Source organism: Myiozetetes cayanensis, unplaced genomic scaffold (genome assembly GCF_022539395.1).
Source record: "Myiozetetes cayanensis isolate MyiCay16 unplaced genomic scaffold, myiCay2020 scf36, whole genome shotgun sequence".
Lineage (NCBI taxonomy): Eukaryota > Metazoa > Chordata > Aves > Passeriformes > Tyrannidae > Myiozetetes > Myiozetetes cayanensis.
The window spans coordinates 643607-661503 of record NW_026087588.1 but is presented as its reverse complement, the minus strand read 5'-3'; the positions used below and the strand labels follow the sequence as shown (position 1 = coordinate 661503).

The window sequence follows — 17897 nt, the reverse complement described above, 5'->3', positions numbered from 1 at the left end:
CCCTGGACATCAGCAGGAAAGCCACAGGCCAGCATCTCTCAGAGGCACAGCACTGTTGTGTGCCAGAAGTTAAATATTAACCAAAAAGGTGGGGTTTCCCCCCAAATAGAGCTGTAGCAGGGCATCTCCTGCTTGGGCTACAGCCTGCTCTCAGCTGGCTGAGACAAGCTTTCCTGTCCACTGGGAAAGAGTGCTCATCACTGGTTTCCATCCAGCTTTCCAGGAAAACAAAAGCCCAACTTTTCGGTGAGGATCATCAATCTCATTATTTTTAGCTGACCATTTCTAGGTGTGTTCTCAAAGCTCCAGGCTCACAGCAGAAGCACAGATGAGGATGGGTCCATCCTGCACTGGTACAAGATCACTCCCAAAAATTAGTAGAAGCAGATGACAGGCAACAAGTCTGGAATTGTGGCGATCAAAGAGGAGGAATGGAGGATATCTGGCAGAGGACAGCCAACTGCTGTCTGCTCTCCCATCAGGGGCGGGGTCTGGCACCCCAAGAGCTCTCTGACAGCTCAGCCACGTCCCTCAGGCTCAGGAAGGTAAAGCACAGATGCTCAGCTCAAACCACCACTCCAGTGGAAGGAAAGAATGGGCCCTGCTTTGCCAGAGAGGACAATAAGCACCACCCCAGCTAATCAGAACCTCCTGCAGTGTACCTGGGCCCTTATTTATCCTGCAACCACATCTCAGCTGAGACTCATTTCTTCCTAACAGGGTTTCTCTGCAGCTGGAGAGCCCACTGGGGGGACCCCAGAGGCAGTGGGCATCACCTCTCTATATGACCCACCTCCAACTCTTCCTCACCTGGTTACAGCTCCCACAGGCTGCCAGCTGTGAAGGAATCCCTGGGCTATCCAAGATGAGGATGATCCTTCAAAAGCAGGAGGAAAGGATACTGTGGCTGCCCCATCCCTGGAAGTGTTCAAGGCCAGGTCGGACAGGGCTTGGAGCAACTTGGTCTAGTGGAAGGTGTCCCTGCCCGTGGCAGGGGGTCTGAGATGATCTTTAAGGTCTCTCCCAATCCAAACCACTTCATGATGCTCTGATTAGGCTGAGTTGATCAGTAATGACACACTCCTAACCAAAAGTGCTCCACTCTGTGACTGTGGCCAGGCAGCGACAGGGCTGCCACTAGCACCTTCACTGTTCCCATCCATCAGCACCTCCTTCATACCCAGAAACTTCCCTTCTCCCACACTATTGCTCCCACTTTCCCTCCAGGAGCTTCAAGTATCTCCTGGCGACACCACACAACACCCCCCTACCCCTCCCTGCCCTTTCATTTCTTTCATCAAAGTTTCTTTTCATCTCCCACATTCTTGCTCTGGGGTGTTTTGTTCACCTCCTGGCAGCCCACAGAGCTGAGCTGCTGCACCGGGAAGGGCTCTGCACCCAGCATGGAGGTGGGAGCCCACACCAATATGGAACCTCCCCCAGGGGGGAGCAAACCCCGGTGTTGGAGCAGCTCAAAGCCCCCCTGATCCTCACGAGCTCCCCACAAACAGAGCTCCAGCAGAGCTCCGTGGGATGAGGCACCCATCTGCGTCTGTCACATACAGAGAACATGGCAGACACACAGTGAAGGGTGTTTGAGCAGAGGCTCCAAACACGGCATTTATCCTGTGGGAATCTGCACACCCATAAGCATGCTCAGGTCATGCTAGCACAGAGAGCAGTGATCCTGAATGCTAAGGGAAGGAACGGGGAAGAAGATCCCCCGGGACATGCGGGCAGACACAGCCGGAGGCACAAAGGTTATCTCCAGATTACAGGTGCGATGCTCCCATCGCCGGGGTGCGGAGATGATACAACACGAGAGCAAGACCTGGGAGAGGGAGAAGAGATAAGCTTGAGCAAAGCGACGCTTTTCAGCCTCTTTGGCAACAGCAAAATCATCCCTTCACTTTCGATTAGCTGATTTTTTTGTGCATTGGGTTTTTTCAAAGGTCAGCACATCCATGCAGGTTTGTGTGTTTGAAGAAGAATGCTGACCCCTTTTGAGATTCTCCAGTGTTACACTGAGCTCATTCCCTTCATCTCTCTCAAAATAATTTGGAATAATCTTGCAGAGCATGCCCAAGCCCCGTTAAAGGGATAAAATAGGGTTTGCCTCCATTTGCCCACACAGCTGGTGGCCAGACTGAACAGGGGTAATGGGAGGAAAACACCTTTTTTTCCTCTTTGCACTGAACATTGTCATTTTGCCAGAATTCAAGCCCCACAGTTGGTTGTAAATCATCCATCAATCATGATTTAAAAAGAAAAACCCTTTTGCTTTCCCTCACCACCAGTGAGCCAGGCCCAGAGCATGGGGCTGATGCTGCTGCCTCGAGGCCAGGCAGCACATCGGGGTTGACACACTCCACCCCTAACTGTACATACAATTTTACAAACTCTATAAATGTACTTATAAAATAATCTATTTATTCCTTTTCTAAAATAAAACAATCAGCCAGTTGAGAACAGTACAACAGACAACCTTAGCTGTGAGCTGCTGATCTTTCTATGATACATTATATCCAACATGCCAATGCAACGAGTGGAACATACCAATTTGGGTAATTGGTGAAGGCCTCAGAGTGTGTGCGCACTGCTGATCTGCCCTAAAATGTGTATTTACCGTGCGGGTTGTTTGCATTCCTGATGATCTGCAACGCCGAGGAGTTAATCAGCTCCTCTGGAGCGTGCAATCAGCTCTGCACCTCCTCGGCTCTGGTGTGGGGAAGCCGCCCAGACTGCGATTTTAGAGCTGCCAAACGCCATTAAACTGTTAAACAGAGCAGGGGAAGGATTCTGCTGACACCAGGAACCATGGCAGGTGCTCCCTTGAGTTGGGAGGACACCCAGACACCGCGGGGAAACACGCTGTGAGGAGCAACTCCGGGATCCAGCACTGACCGACACTCCTGATGGCACTGCCCTAATTCTTTGAGACTGGTTTCACTTTAAGCCTGAGCACTGGCTCAACTCTTCCCAGTGGATGTTAGCATTCCCATTCCTCCACCGAAAATCCACTTGAGTAATCAACTGCAAAGTTAATGACTGGGGCCCCGAATCAGCAAAGTACTTGAGCACATGCTGAAGTCCCATCGAAAGAAATTAGACTTAAACAGAAGCTTTGCTCCAAGGAGAGGGGGTTTGTGTAAAAAGCAGCAAGAAGGTGGTTACAAGCAAGTGTAATAATCTATGGAAGTAAACCATTCCCACTTGAGTGACTTCCAAGCCTCCTGCTCAGCACTCACAAGGACCTGTTGGAAGCATGGGAAACCTAGAGCCTTGGACCTGGCTTCATTTTGTTGCCAGCCAAACCTGAACTCAGGTTCAGAGGATAGTCCTGGAACTTGCAGGCAGCTCCCCAGGTCCTGAATGCACAAGAGCACCTCCTGGGGTGCCCTGAGGTGGCAGTCGGATGAAGGGCACAGCACCCACTGTCCCACCAGGCAAGACCAGCACAAATCAGTCTATCCAAACTCCTCACTGGGATCCCCAGCGAGCCATGGGCAGGCTCTGCCCAGCACCGCTACCTGCAACGAGATACAGCAGGGAGGGCAGGGTTACAGCCTGGGGACCCCAAAACGAGCCCCCTCCTCGCCAGCAGCACTCCCCTGGCTTTTCCAAGGACAGGACTGAGTCTGCACATTCCCTGGCCCTGCGGCCCCACTCCCGCCCTGCCGATCCCCCTGCGCCAGCGGGTTCGCAGAAACCCAGCGTCCCACCCCCCCGCCACCTCCCAGTCACGCTCTGGAGTGACGGGAAGAGCAAGGATCGAGTTTCCCTGGAGAACAGGAATGACTTTTGGCCCTGCCAAGGACAACACCTCACTCTGGCAGGTTGCACAGGTAACCAAACACCTGGCACGGTTGAAATCGAGCTGTAAGGTGCCTTAAGTACAGGATTTTACAGCCCCACACAGTGTTAATGTGTATGTATCAATATGCATATACATCAATAACCAACCTGATCCAAGGAGACAGTTTCCCTGGAAGTTTTCCAGCATCTGGATATCTTTATTACAGTGAAATACTTTAGTCAGAGCCCTAACTTGCATAAATTGGCACAGCTCTGCTGAAATCAATACCCCCACGCCAGCTCCTGCTATTTGATGAGGTGGCCCAGGATCTCTGTATAGGTTTTACTGTCTTCCTTCATCATTTGCCCAGTCCCCATCTCAGGGTCTTGTGTATTTTTTCAGCTGATTTTAGTTCTGTTTGTGGAGTCCTGGGCAAAGGCAAAAGCAAAGAGAGACCACAACAGCTTCGCTTGTAAGTGAGAAATCCAGTCGCGCTCACCATCTCAGGGAGGGTTTGTTTCAGTCTCCCAGCACTTGGAGATAACTCCTTGGTTTCCTGAAGATCCCCAAATCCAACACTTCCCCTTAATCCCTCTTGGTGTCCAGCCCAAGGGTCGAGCACGGGACCAGCATGAGACGTGGAGGACCACGAGGCGTTCATGTCCTCCCAGGTTCACCCAGGGTGCAGAGACACCTGTAAAAACCAGGAAAAATCCTTTTCTTACAGCAACCTCCTGCAGAAAGTCAAGAGCAAAGTCAGAGACATCTTTCACAGAGGCAACTGCAGCAGGAGGGTAAGAGAAAAGGCCACGCTCGGCCTCCGCAGGGGGACCAAACCAGTTTACGTGCTAATCCCAGTGTGAGCAACCAGAGCTGGCACCAGCCAGAGCCAGTTGTCTGACTGCAGCTCTTGGCAGGGAGGGATGGATGAACAAAAATATGTAGCGCAGGCACTGGCTGCCCAAAGCCACGGGTTGTTGGCTGTCAGCAAACGGAGCCAGACGGAAAAATAAATACAGAGAACATCTCGAATTTGGAGAGCAACTCCTGCACGGCTGCAGGGTTCAGCAATACCCCTGCCCAGGCTTTTCAGTGCCCACAGCACTTTGATGGTGTGGCCAAGGGCAGGGAGAAAGCTGCCATCCCTCCCCCCAGCTCACGTGTCCATGCAATGCTTCCAAGCTCAGGGATTTGGATTTTTTCTGGGAAAAAAAAAAAACAAACACATAATCCTGAGGCCAGAGAAGAGGAATGAGGGCAAAGAAGGGATTTGGGCAGGAGAGTGCTGGAGGATGATGCTGTGAAGGGGTTATGTTCTGGGGAAGGTAGCCCGATGCTCCCATGGGATGGACAGGGCTGGCCTCGTTGACAGTCTGGATCCAAGCATCCATCCACACAGATGCTTTTGGAAGCACCACCTGTACATGTGCAACATCCCAACACCCCATAACGCTGTGACAGGGTTGGCACGGGCAGGGAGGGAGGACGGGATGCGAGGCAGTGTCCAGATATAAATAAGGCCACAGAGGTAAGGGCAGGATCATTTTAAACAGTTAAAGTTTCGTTTTAATGGATACCACAAGGGGGAAAACATTCCCAATGGCAAAGGGCAAAGCATGTACTTTCTTTTTCTGAGGCAGGTTTTGCAGTTTTTCCCATCCCTACTCCCTACCCCATAATTTTAGAACCTGTTGGTTCATTTTAGCCTGGTCAGAGTAGGGCGGATGTCTGAGGGAATTTCTGCTCCTACACTTTGTGGGTTACTCCCCACTTTCACATGTTTTGGAGAATTGTGGCACTACTTGCTCAAACACATATAATATCACTTCAGGAAGAAAAAAAAAAAAAACAAACAAAAAAACCACAAAAAACCCCAAAAACAAACAAACAAAAAAGAACACAAAAAAACAAACAAACAAACAAAAAAAACCAGCCAAGTCCTGACTCATATTTCAAACTCTGCCATTAAGCTTGTTCAGCTTGAACAGCACAGATCTACAAGTACTTTGCAAGGGCTTACCCACCTTTCACTCCCAAAAAAAACATTAGAATTAGCATTTCTGAGACCAGGTCACACCCTACCTGCTGGAAAACCTTGAGGCAGAAGGTAGTGTTGCCTTGGTGCACCAGGTGCCTCGTCCAGACCCAGCTTTGTGAGCCTGTGCTTTGCATCAGGGTGCACACAGTGCCACTTAAGCAGATTGGCTCAAGGACAACGGATTAAACAAGGCCAAGCAGGTCAGCCACTGGAAATAATGGCTCTGGCAAGCCTCACATCCTTCTGTCCTTCCAAAGAGATTGGGGACTGGGCCATTTTCTCACATGTTCTCTAAAGGAAATGTAATATATCACCTTTTACACCATGACTTGACCCTAAACCTTCCCAAGTGTTTGCTGGCAAACCGTGCCACCAGGTGCATCTGCTCCAAAACCATCAGGGAGAACTTTCCTCTTTCCAAAAAGGCTTTGTTCAGAGGATAGAAGGGTTTTCTAACTCTTCCTGAGGCTGGTGGGAGTTTGATCTCACCCACAGATTCCAGCTCCTGATTCCACTACTGGAGTGAGAAAGGTGTATGTGCCCAAGGGGAGCAATGCCAGGTGGAACCCCACATATCACTGAACAGAATCACAACAGTGTTTGCTTCACAATTCAGTTTTTCTGGGTCTGTTCTGAATCTCCCTTGAATCTGGGGCTGGAGATGCAGCAGCTTGGTCCAGCTCCTGTTGCAGTCCCACCAGCTCTTCCCTGGCATGGGGGAATTAATAATTAAACACAAGCCAGGTGAGGAGTAGTGGGGCTAGAAAGCAATTGCAATATTTCCCTCTTAAAAGGCAGGAAGGCAGGAGCTGGAAGCTAAGTGGCAATTCATCTCCCTTCTGCACAACAGCATTTCCAGGTAAATTATTAGGGATGAGCCAGACACTAATATTTACGTTTCCTGTAGTCAATGGCAGGTTCCAACCTCTCCATGGATGGGGGAAACAGCACAGGAAAACACTGAGAGCACAGACCACCCACTAGCAGTATGGTCAGGAGTGGAAGGGACCCTCCCCAGAGAGATGGGTGGAGCCACTACCTCACCACAGTACATCTTGGGAGCCTTCAGCTAAAACCAGCTCTGAGCCCCTGAGCTCCCTCCACCATGACAGTGGATTTGCTGCAGCCTGAGTGAGGCAGCCCTGGGCTGGCCACCTGCAAGCTGGGCTGGCCCTGGAAGCCCTCGGAGCCACAGAGCCCTCACGGCATTACAGAACCCGGTGGCTCAGCCCATGACCTTGACTTCAGGCACTGGCCCAGCGTGAGGGTGGGTGATGGTTCCCAGCCATTCACCCTGGTGCACAGGCTGCTCTTACCTCACCAAGTGTCCAAAATTCCAGCTGGAACCACCACATTCTAAAGCCAATGGCTCCGAGCCCGAGCGCTGCCCTTTAACAGCACGGCCCCTCTGTGGTGTCTGCGCACAAAGACAGGCAATGTCATCTTCCCGCCGCTCCCTTAACTGCTTATCGATCCCAAAGAGCCTCGGGATGGATTTCTCTGGCTAGCTATCATCCTCCACAGCCCGGGAGATCCCCCCTATATCAGAGAGCAGACATCTCAGTTAGAGCTTTATTTACTGCGAAGGAGCAATTAAACCGTCCTGGTTCGATTTATGGCCAGCACAGATAACCCTGCTCCACACGAGCCAAGGCCACTTTAACTTTCACATACTCACCTCTTGCCAGGTGCAAAAAAAACAGCTTAATTGGTGCGTTTTTTGTATCTCTAGCCCAAATTCAAACCTCATCTGTGATCAGTCCAGTACAAGCTGGGAAATTATTCCCTAGAAATGCATTTAAAAGATTTTTGCTGTGCTCACTGCAGTCACAGAGCCAGAGCTCAACTCATCCAGCTTTGTTTTCTGAAAGCTGCATCCTGAAGGTGATATTTGGGATGCTGGGGATTTAAATGTCCAGCTCCATGCTCAGGACAATGTGGCAAAGCCACCAGGCTATAACGTACAGCAAGTAACACCCGCAGTGCTGCTCTACTTGGAAAAGAAAGACACTGTCACGAGGGCAGGGACACGATGTCTGGTGATGAGGAGACCCAGCTGAACACCCAACCAGCCTTGGTGGAGGGGCTGGAAGCCAGGACACCCCTCACAGCCCCTTCCCAGCAGGCTCCAGGGTGCAGCACCCTAGCACACAAAGCCTCTTGCTGGTCTGAGCCTGAGCTGCTATCCCAGCAGTTTGCCGTGGATAATGTTCATACTTTATGGAAAATCACTGAGATTGATTCAGATCTGCACTTTATTAATTTTTCTAACTACCAGCAGTGAATTAATCCAGTTGGAGACTGACTTAACTTCTCAATAATGCCCAGATTTTCCACACTATCAAATTCATTTCTCATTACCCACAGTGGGGGTTGGGTGGCAGGTGAAGCATCTCGACATTGCTGTGCTGCTCCTTCCAGGCATCCCAGCTGCTGAGAGCCCCCAGGAATACACCGAGTGTCCTTCTTGGGGAGAGTCTGTGGGATTTAAAGAAAATCTCTTTTTAACTAACTCTATGTCTTGGCAGGAAAGAGCATTAAGACTGGGGAGAGAGGGAAGTGCTACTTACAGACTTACGGAGCTGCTACATGGCACCACTTTTAAACTTACAGAAGTGGTTGCTTTCATTTTCAGAGCTGGGTTTGGATCAGTAACAGGCTTCATTTCACATTTTCTCAACTGAGCTCTTCTGCATTTGAACCAGCAGCACGTGCTGATGTGCCCAGTGTCCAGGGATGTAACCTGTCCTCAGCTGCAGCACTGCCCACACCACCTGGAGCCATGGAAGCAGGAGCCCCTGCTGAAGAGCCGTTGTACCCAGCCAGCTCCCCGCTCCTGATGATTAGCTGGACAACCAACAGTCTCTGTTCTCAGCCTCATTTGCCCCTGGCATTGATGGCCTTCCCTGGCTGATGTCCTGAGACCACTTCTGATGGCCCTGCAAGAAGGATGCCAGGAGCCACTCAGCTCCTCACACGTTGCCCAGCACCCAGCACCAATCAGAGTCACCCTGCAACCCAGGGTGAGTGGGAAACTCTCGCAGACACTTGGAAAGCCTCTAAAAAATACATCAATTAATTAAAATATTGACAGTGATAGCCTGGTTATTTTTAAGCTAATCCTTGCAAACAGAGATGGCCTACACCCTGCACACCAGCCCTGCTAAACTGATGTTACCTCCCAACTCTGGGGCCTGATTCAAGTGAGATTCATTTGGGGTTTAATCTAATCACTGTTCCTGGAGTGTTTTCTAGGGTGTTTGCACAGAGCACTTGGGTGATAACCTGAGAGACCTTTCAGGGCAGCCATAGCCCATGTTGGTAAACACCTCCTCCTGCACAATTACAGGTGTCACCACCCACCACACCTGCTTTACAGTCCTGCTTTCCCTTTTGCTTTCACTTCCTACACCCTTCCAGGCAGCTAGTAAGGAGCAGAGAACTTGCCCCAGCTCATTTCCCCATTGCCTTTCTGTGCTCCATGGCACCTGCTGTTGTTGGCATTTCCTGGTGCACTCACACACGGGCATCCAGTCAAAACCACCCCCTCAGCCAGTACTTGGTGCCACACCTGGCCAGGTAGAGAGATCACCTTTATGATGTCCCATAAATAGAGCTGTTACTGGAGCTGGCAGGTGCAAAGATCATCCCTGATGGGACTATAAACTTCATCTCACTTCTGCCTTTTCCCATAGCTTTTCCCATCTCCTCCACAGAAAGCAGAGGTGTGACCAGTTTGACAGAGCCCCAGAAGGTCTTGCTCACATCCTCACCCGCATGGGAAACATCCGAAGCTTCTGCATCACCTGGGCAAGGAGGTAATGACAATTCCAGCAGGGACTGATGGTGTCTTGGAAGCTGCTGGTTTATAGAAATCCTGCAGAATCCATCAGGTTCCTGGAGAGGCAAGATGGGAGCACTGGGATGGGAGGTGTGCTGGAGGCTGGGAGCATTGGGATAGCCATCCATGGTACTGCAGACTTATATACTTTTTTGCTCTCAGATAATGAAAACAAGAGGGAAAAAAATAAAATTCCCTTCTAGCCCTTTGGACAATGTCAGCATGTTAATTTAGCAACTTGCAGGCAGGACAGTATTTTTGTCCCTGCCTATGGCAGGGGGCTTGGAACTGGATGATCTTTAAGGTCCTTTCCAACCCAAACCGTTTTATGATTCATTCTGTGATTTATTGTATGGTGGCAAATTAATTTAGAACAAAAAAAAAAAAATTCAGCATCTGAAATAGAGTATTATTTCCTGCAGCATTAATCGCTGGCATTGGTACCACATAATTTGTTACCGGTGGCATATTTCTGTATGGCTTCATTTCCTTAAAAGCACGGGAATTAATTAGGTGTTTGTGTTGGGAAGGGACTGGCAGGCACCGAGCATAATGTGGCAATCACCGGAGAGGCTGCACAGAGGCATTAAGGGTTTGTAAACCACGGTGTAAATGCCACAGCTCTCCTGCCCTGCGGGGATTGACCTGCTCTGAGGCAGATGTGGTTCTTTCAGCTGAGCACCTTCCCCTCCCATATATAAGTGCAGAACAAGAATTCACCTCGTCTAAGTAATATACAGCAACACTGAATCATCAGTATTTGCTTCTCAGCAAGCTGAGTAACTGAGTAACTTTTCCCAGAAGGAAGTCCATCAGGCAGCATGCAGCCTTGTCCTGTAACGGGTCCTTGGGGCAGGTGAATCACAGCACTTCATCTGACACTGTACTTGCATTTCACCTCCTTATCTTCTACCCTGAGGAACTCCAATTGGGAAAACCCCCATCCCTGGTCAGGGCAAACAGCCCCAGAGAAGAGCTGCCAAGTGGAGAATCTGCTGCTGGGGAGAAGTGTCACCTCCATGCTCAGAGCCGGGGTGATGGAGCAGCCAGAGGCACAGCCCACACTACCCGCTCCATGGCAGACTAGTGTGTCTGCAGCCATTCCCGGGAAGGGCAGAGATGGGAGAGGGCTTAAGGCCAGCAGGTAGAGAGGGGTGATTCTGCCGCTCTATCCCACTCTGGTTAGACCCCACCTGCAGAGCTGCCTCCAGTTCTTGGGCTTCCAATATAACAACGACATGGAGCTGAAGGAGTGAGTCCAGAGGAGGCCACAGAGATGCTCCAAGGGCTGGAGCCCCTCTGCTCTGGAGCCAGGCTGGGAGAGCTGGGGGTGTTCACCAGGAGAAGGGAAGACCCCAGGGGGACCTGAGAACCCCTTCCAGTGCCTGAAGGGGCTCCAGAAGAGCTGGAGAGGGACTGGGGACAAGTGCCCAGAACAAGGGGGAATGGCTTCCCACTGCCAGAGGGCAGGGTTAGGTGAGATATTGGGAAGGAATTCTTCCTTGTGAGGGTGGTGAGATCCAGGCCTCCTCTGACCAAGCATTAAAATGGGTTGCCCTAAGAAAAACTTTCCATGTTTTACAGGGATTCAGAATTGACTCTAAACTGATCTATTTTATACACATGCATTATAGATTTGTATAACCGTGACCTTTTGAGAGCCATTCTGTGCACTTGTTGAGCATTACATATAAACTGAGTATGAAATATTTCAACCAACAGCTTCCAGGTGATGCGAGGGTAAAACTCAGGGCTGGGGAAAGGAGAGGAGAGGTGGGCTCATAACATCAAGTACTGAAGAGAAATGTGCCTCTAACCTCAGCTCTGAAGAAGGTTCACGAGATGTTTCACCCTCAGACCTCAGTGCTTGCTCTTCAAGACTCAGGCAGGAGCTCAGGTGACCTCTTTAAGGTGTGCTGAGACCCCTGAGGGCAAAAATGAGAAGTGCAACAGTGACTTTAGCTGCCAAAATCCTAAAAAATTAAATGCTTTGGGGGCTGATCAGGAAACATCAGAAATGCTACAAGAATTAGGAAAAAAAATCTCCAGTTTGATGCTTTCTTATGGGCCTTGTATAAGAGACATTTCCTACAGATAACTTGGTAACTCCATCATCAAACTTCCACTAAAGCAGGGCAGGAGCAGCTCAAGTCTCTGGGTCAGAGCTGGTAACTGTGGCAGTGAATGTCCCACAGCAGCCCTTGCAGTATTAACATTTAAAAAATCACGAGACCTCAAATATCCCGACGCTAAGTCTCATGACCTTTAAGTCAACTAGATTCAGGTTTCTTTTTCTTTGACTCTCGCTATGCTTTTGGGATGGAAATAAAAGACCTTGTTAGGTTTAGGGAACATTGCAGGGAGCCTCCACCAGCCTTTTCTTCCCACATTTACACTTTTGGTCCCCTAAGCTCAGGTATCGTAAGTTCTGATTTATTTTTAAGCAGTTCTTTCAATGTTGGCTCGTTTTGATAATCCTTGCTTTTAGGGCAGTTCTTGAAAGATTTTTAAGCTTGGTGGAAATGAGTCTCCCTTCAAGGCTCACTCACTCTGAACCAGCATTAAATTGACTCTCACAGAAAATCACTTCCCAAATAAGGAGAGGCCTCATGCATTTTACAGGCTACAAGGAAAGCGAGGGCTAAGAGTCAAAGACAGAATATTAGAATATTAGAAAATGCCCCAATCCACATGCTGTGCCATGTCCCTGGGCACACAATACCCCAAGAGTCCTCATTCAACCCTCTTGCCACCATTCTTCTTTTGATAACACGCTCCCCTGAAAAACCAAACCCCAGCTCAGAGAAAGCTGAGCTTTGGGCTGTGTTTGTTTGATTGGCTCAAATCAAAATGTGGAGTCAGGTGTTTGTTGGCTGCTCTGTAGCACTGAGAAAAGCCCTTTCCTGCTTTTCTTCTGCATTCCCAAGGTGCATATTTTAGGTAAAAGTCCTATTTCTGACCAGGGCACTCACTGCTGCTCCCAAAAGGAAGAAGGCAGGGCTGCTCTCCCCTACCCTTCTCACCATCCCAGTGTGCCTCGTAGCTCCTTGCCCTTGGCTTTGCACAAGCCAGCAGGGACCCCTGACATCTTTTTTCCGGACAGCAAATGGGCATAGAAACCCCCCAGATCCTGCTGCCCACATTCAGGGACCCCAAGTCACCCCTTGGTGCCTTCCAGCGCCTCGGCTGCTCCCTTCAGCCCCGAGGCTGGACGGGGCCGCAGGCACAGGGACGCTAGTCCGGCACAGCCTGGGGACACCCAGCCACTTCTGCCGGCGGCTGTGTTTGTACGTACAGATAAATATACACGGGGCAGAGCCGAAAAGACAGAGTCAGCTCCTCTCGGGGCCCAGCGGCTCCTGTTACCGGCGACTCCTGCGCCCAGCGCACGCACGCTCCTTATAGCAGCCGTCGGGCTGGCACAGAGCGCAGCAGATGGTCAGGGCAGCTTGGCCTGGGGCCACCGTCAGCCCCGGGCTCCTCACCTCACGGGATGTGCTCACCGAGGCCACCCGGGGCCTCCTGCACACCCGCGGGCTGGGCAGGGCACTGGCACCGGGGGGAGAGCCGGAGCAGTTGCTGGCATGGCAGGGGTTAACACTAAACGATCCCAAAAATCGCAGGGTCCCCACGCCAGCATCACCATCTGCTACTGAGGGTCCTGCTCTTGCATGAGCAAAAGCCTGGGATAGCTGCAGGCAGAATTTGGCAGGTAGAGACACTCTGGGCAATGCTGAATGGCAGAGGGATCACAGTGCCTCAGGGAAACCTCAAAAGCCACAGTCACCAGTAACGACCTGCCTTTGGTGGCCGTTGTTGATGCAGCTCTGGCTGCCCAGAGTCCCAGGAAGGATCTGGTGCCCCGTTTGCCCCTAGGAGAAGAGCACAAGGGGCAGAAGGAGCTGCAGGAGGAGCAGGGGAGGGGTGGCAATGGCAGGGGCGGGAAGCAGGTCTTGTGCACGGCCACCACCCCATGGGCTGGGGACACACGCAGGGAGCCAGGGCTTGTAGCTGGGCTGCAGGGAGAGGGACCACGTATAGGGATTGGCCATGGGTATCACTTGGTGTTTTCTGCCCCCCAAATTACGTGTTTTGCACCATCACCAATCAAATGGGGTTTTCTAAACAAGAGCAATAGCTTCTCTGGGCAATCACAGGAGAGCACCCGTGGCAGGGGCACAGTGGGGGCTCTGTGGTGCATTCGAACAGGAGTTCCTGCAGCACTAACACAGCTGTGGGCACGTGAGAGCCCAACAGCTCTGCTCCAAACTGTGCTCCGAGGAGCCCCAGGCAGTGAGCACGGCCATAAAGAGCAGAGACAGCAGCGCTCCAACTTCCTGGCACTCGGGGAATCTTCCTGGATCACGTTATGTTCATGTGTCCTTGGCTCATCTCTGTACAGTTGAAAAACACTGTAAGGGGAGTCAGTTAATTGGGACAGCAGGGCTCAAGGAGCAAAACCCAGAGAACCAGCTCCTGCTTAATTGGAGTCCTGCTGGTTTATCCGAAGCAGCCTGTTTGCACAGCCCTGCTTTCTCAGGTGCTCTCCGGCTGCTGGTCAGGGTCGGTTGCCCACCAGCACTCCGTGGTGCTCCCAGGCTGCTCTGCAACATGTCCTGAGGAGTGGCCAGTTCCCACTGTTGGTGGGATGGTTGTGGAGTCCTCATCCCTGGAGGTGTTCAAGAAACAACTGGACATGTTGCTTGGTGACCTGGTCTAGTTGACAAGGCAGTGTTCAGTCAAAGGTTGGACTTGATGATCTCAGAGGTCTTTTCCAACCTAAATGATTCTATAATTCTGTGATTTTGGTACCAAATGAACCAGAAGGAAGGCATTAAGGGTGATGACTGGGTGTTGCCCCCACACTGGCATGGACGAGGACAGTGGGGTAGCTGCAGTGACGCTCAGCATTCACTCTGCTGGTGCTGCATGTCACAACTTGCCCTGCATTAGCACGATAGGCTCCTGGCCCTGGGGGGATGTTCCCAGGCACTGCTACGGTACAAATAAATAACAACAATAATCCTCAGCGGGTGGGGAGCCCTGTCATCTGACCCAGTGCTGATGGAAAGAGCAAAGAGCCTGTGTTTGCCCCCAGCAATGTGAATCCACTGGCATCTGGTCGCGGAGCGGGAAGGGCTGACGGTCGTTTTGGAGGGAATGGCCATGGCAGTGGATCCATAGTGACAGAGCTGCGCTGGCACCAGCACCCACACAGCTCCAGACTTTACTGGTGCAAACCCATCCCAGGCAGACAAGCTCCAAACACCAAGTGCACCACACACAGCCCTCACACCTAACGCCCAGGAGACCTTCTCTTACCTTTTTATAAGGAATACTTCTAGAGTGATGAAGATGCTTTGCCTCTTCAGTGTTTTCCCGCTCTGAAAGGGGACCAGTCCTCACTTCCTTGGCTCTGCAGGGGTGCTCACAGGGGTCAGGTCTTTTTTCTTGAGTAATTCTAAAGCAGAAAGGGATAACAGATCAGGAGGGCAAGACACACCCTCAGCCCAAAGGCATTGGCTCTGAAGGCAGCCCTGAGCCACACGTAGGGAGGAGGCAGGAAAAGGGCCAAATGGGTCACTGGTGGATGTCCCCGTAGCACCCTTCAGCTAAACCAGGTGAAAGAAGCAAAACACAGATTTTAGAGAGAACTGCTCTCTTCCGGTGGGCAGCTCCAGGCCTGGGAACTGACAGTGCTGTTTTCCTTGCAGGCTCTGCCCGTGCTGTGGAAGCAAAGATGACGACAAAGATGATGACCCCAGTAAGTCAGTTGTGTGACCAGAACTAGAGTAGGTGACACTGGTACTTAAAAATGCAACCTCAAGTACAGCAAGCTGGGGCTTGTGAAGGACTCTGCCTTTCCCCTCCTGCTTTTCCACTTCTGGGGAATCTTGGGGAAAAATAAAAGAGCTTCCTCTGATCCTACCACACAAGAGGGATAAACTCCAAGTGGTGTTGTATCAGGGTGCAATACATAGATTACCACTCTCACCATTCCAGTTCCCCAGTTTCCAGGGAACTAATAAATTTCCATACAATCACAGAAGGCTTTGGGTTGCCATGAACAGCAACACCCTATGTGAGACCAGGTTGCTCCAAGCCCCATCCCACTAAGCCTTGAACACTTTCAGGGATGGGGCATTGACCTCACTGGGCAACCTGAGCCACGAAGTTATAAAATATTTCTGGAAAAAAATATAAAAACAAAGACTATTCTTATTAGCAGTGAGGTGGCTGATACTCCTTCCCACCCAGTTCAGTTGCACCAAATCCAAACAGGTCTATCCCTGTCTTTAATCACAATATGTGAGCTTGGCTGGATGAGCAGGGAAGTGGGGTGGATGGTACCTCCAGTTCATCTCCCAAAGAACAAAATGCCAAGGTCTGCTGAGCACTGTGGCAAACCTGGGACTCTCTGGGCAATCTGAAGGAACTGGCAGGAGAAAGAGGCAAAGCAGACCATCATTCCTTGGGTAACGGCCCATGCACACTCCTGCCCTAAGGCTCAGCCCATCACATTTCCAAGAGGAAAGCTGAGGGAGCAGCACTGTCCTTGCAGCTGCCTCAATGACAGGAATAAAGTGCTGCAGAGCTAAGGGGGACAATGGGACAACGATAATGAAAATACAGGAGTGAAAATTCATTACTGGAGTCTGCTCGGGAGCATCCTGAGGGATCCCCTAAGGTTTTCTGGGCTGTTTTAACCCTTTGGGCCTGGTTCTGGTACTCAGGCTGATGTGCTGGGCTGCTGACTGTGCTTCTCTTTTTTTTTCCATTTCTCTGTGAAAACAATGATCTCCTTCTCCAAACAAAGCACTGTGCATCTCGGAGACCCACAGGGCCCTTTGGTCCCAGCTTCCTGGGACTGTGCACACAGACCAAAAAGCATAATGGTTGATTTTTAGTCAGCTTCTCAAGGAAAGAGTCTAACAACATTTTCTCCTATTTCCAACAGCTCACGTGCAGGTGGGAGCAGGGAAAAGGCAAGACACAGTGACCAGACAACACACAGTGACCACACAAGACAACCAGCCCAATTCCACAGGTGAGTTTATTACCTCCCGAGGGGAGGAATCTTCCCTGACTGTTTTTTGGCCTCCTGGAGAAGAAGGGATCTATTTCAGCACTGTTAACATTGCTTAGGTCTTAATGCTGATAATGTTTGCATCCTGTCAGGACTCTGAAAAGTTAGAGATGCCCATCAGGCATCTCCATGGCAACCCTGGGATGCTCATCCCAGCCAGGTGCAGTGTCCATGTCGGAGTGACAGGCTGTCAGGGTCATCTCCCACTGTCCTTTGGAAGGGCAATGGGAACTGAGAGGGTGTCTGGCTCCTCTCAAAGCACTCCCAGGCTGCTGGGGGAGCAGCACACCAAGCGCCTGGGGGCTTCAACCTGGGGAACCGGCCAAGTGGCTCTTCCCAGCTGGTGGCAAAATACCACCAGAATAGGTACTTTTGGCAAGGTTTTTTGGAAGGTACTGGTACCTGGCAAAGGTTTTTTTTGTGGGTTTGGTTGATGTAGAAATGATTTGGTGTTTTGGGCTTCTCCCACTGCCAGAAGGTGCAGCCTTTGCTCCCGACACAGCACCAAATATGGGTAGACCTTCTCAAAGTCAAGAGACAGTTACCTCTCAGCTTCTCCAAGTCATGGGCAGACTTGCTTCCATTGCCAATATTGTGTCCTCAGCTCATCCAATAGCTCAGGTGTCCAGGACCACCATCCAGCTCCTTCCACAGCATCCTGGTACCTTGGGTTAGGAAGAGATAACCCCAGTGAGAACTGTTGCACAACCTTGCCTCCAAATGACCATTCCAGTCCTTTAGCTCTGGCTGCAGGTAAACACAACCAGGGAGCATGTCCACCTGCAGGCAAAGTTCCCAAGGAACAACAGCTCTGCTGTTGTGGCATCTCAGGAAGGAAGGTTTGGAGGTTCAGTCTCTCCAGAAAGGTTGATTCCTATCACGTCCACTTTCCTTCAAACACCACAACTCACACTGAGCTCCAGGTATTTGCTCCAAACTTGCTTCCCATTTACCTTTGTCATTGTATCAGAGAATACCAAGTTGGCTGGGCAGAGGAGATAATGCTTTGTCTATTGGGTCACCAAGAAGGGCTTTGCTCATCCCTGCAGCAGAGAGATGTTGATAAAATGCAAAAAAAATAGCACTTTCTGCATCTCCCAGGAAGTGCCATGCTGCTTGTTTAATTAGAGGGGGC

General features: G+C 50.7%; 1 long non-coding RNA gene across 1 annotated transcript in view; it reads right to left on the bottom strand.

Moving 5' to 3' along the window:
- Nucleotides 1–11540: 11540 nt before the first annotated feature.
- LOC126646623 (uncharacterized) overlaps nt 11541–17897 on the bottom strand; it is a 15224-nt gene continuing 8867 nt past the window's right edge. The window contains exons 3-5 of the long non-coding RNA XR_007630345.1: nt 17308–17427; nt 14998–15136; nt 11541–11600 (exon numbers count right to left, since the gene is read on the bottom strand). This is a non-coding gene — a long non-coding RNA (uncharacterized LOC126646623). The remainder of the gene's footprint in view (nt 11601–14997; nt 15137–17307; nt 17428–17897) is intronic.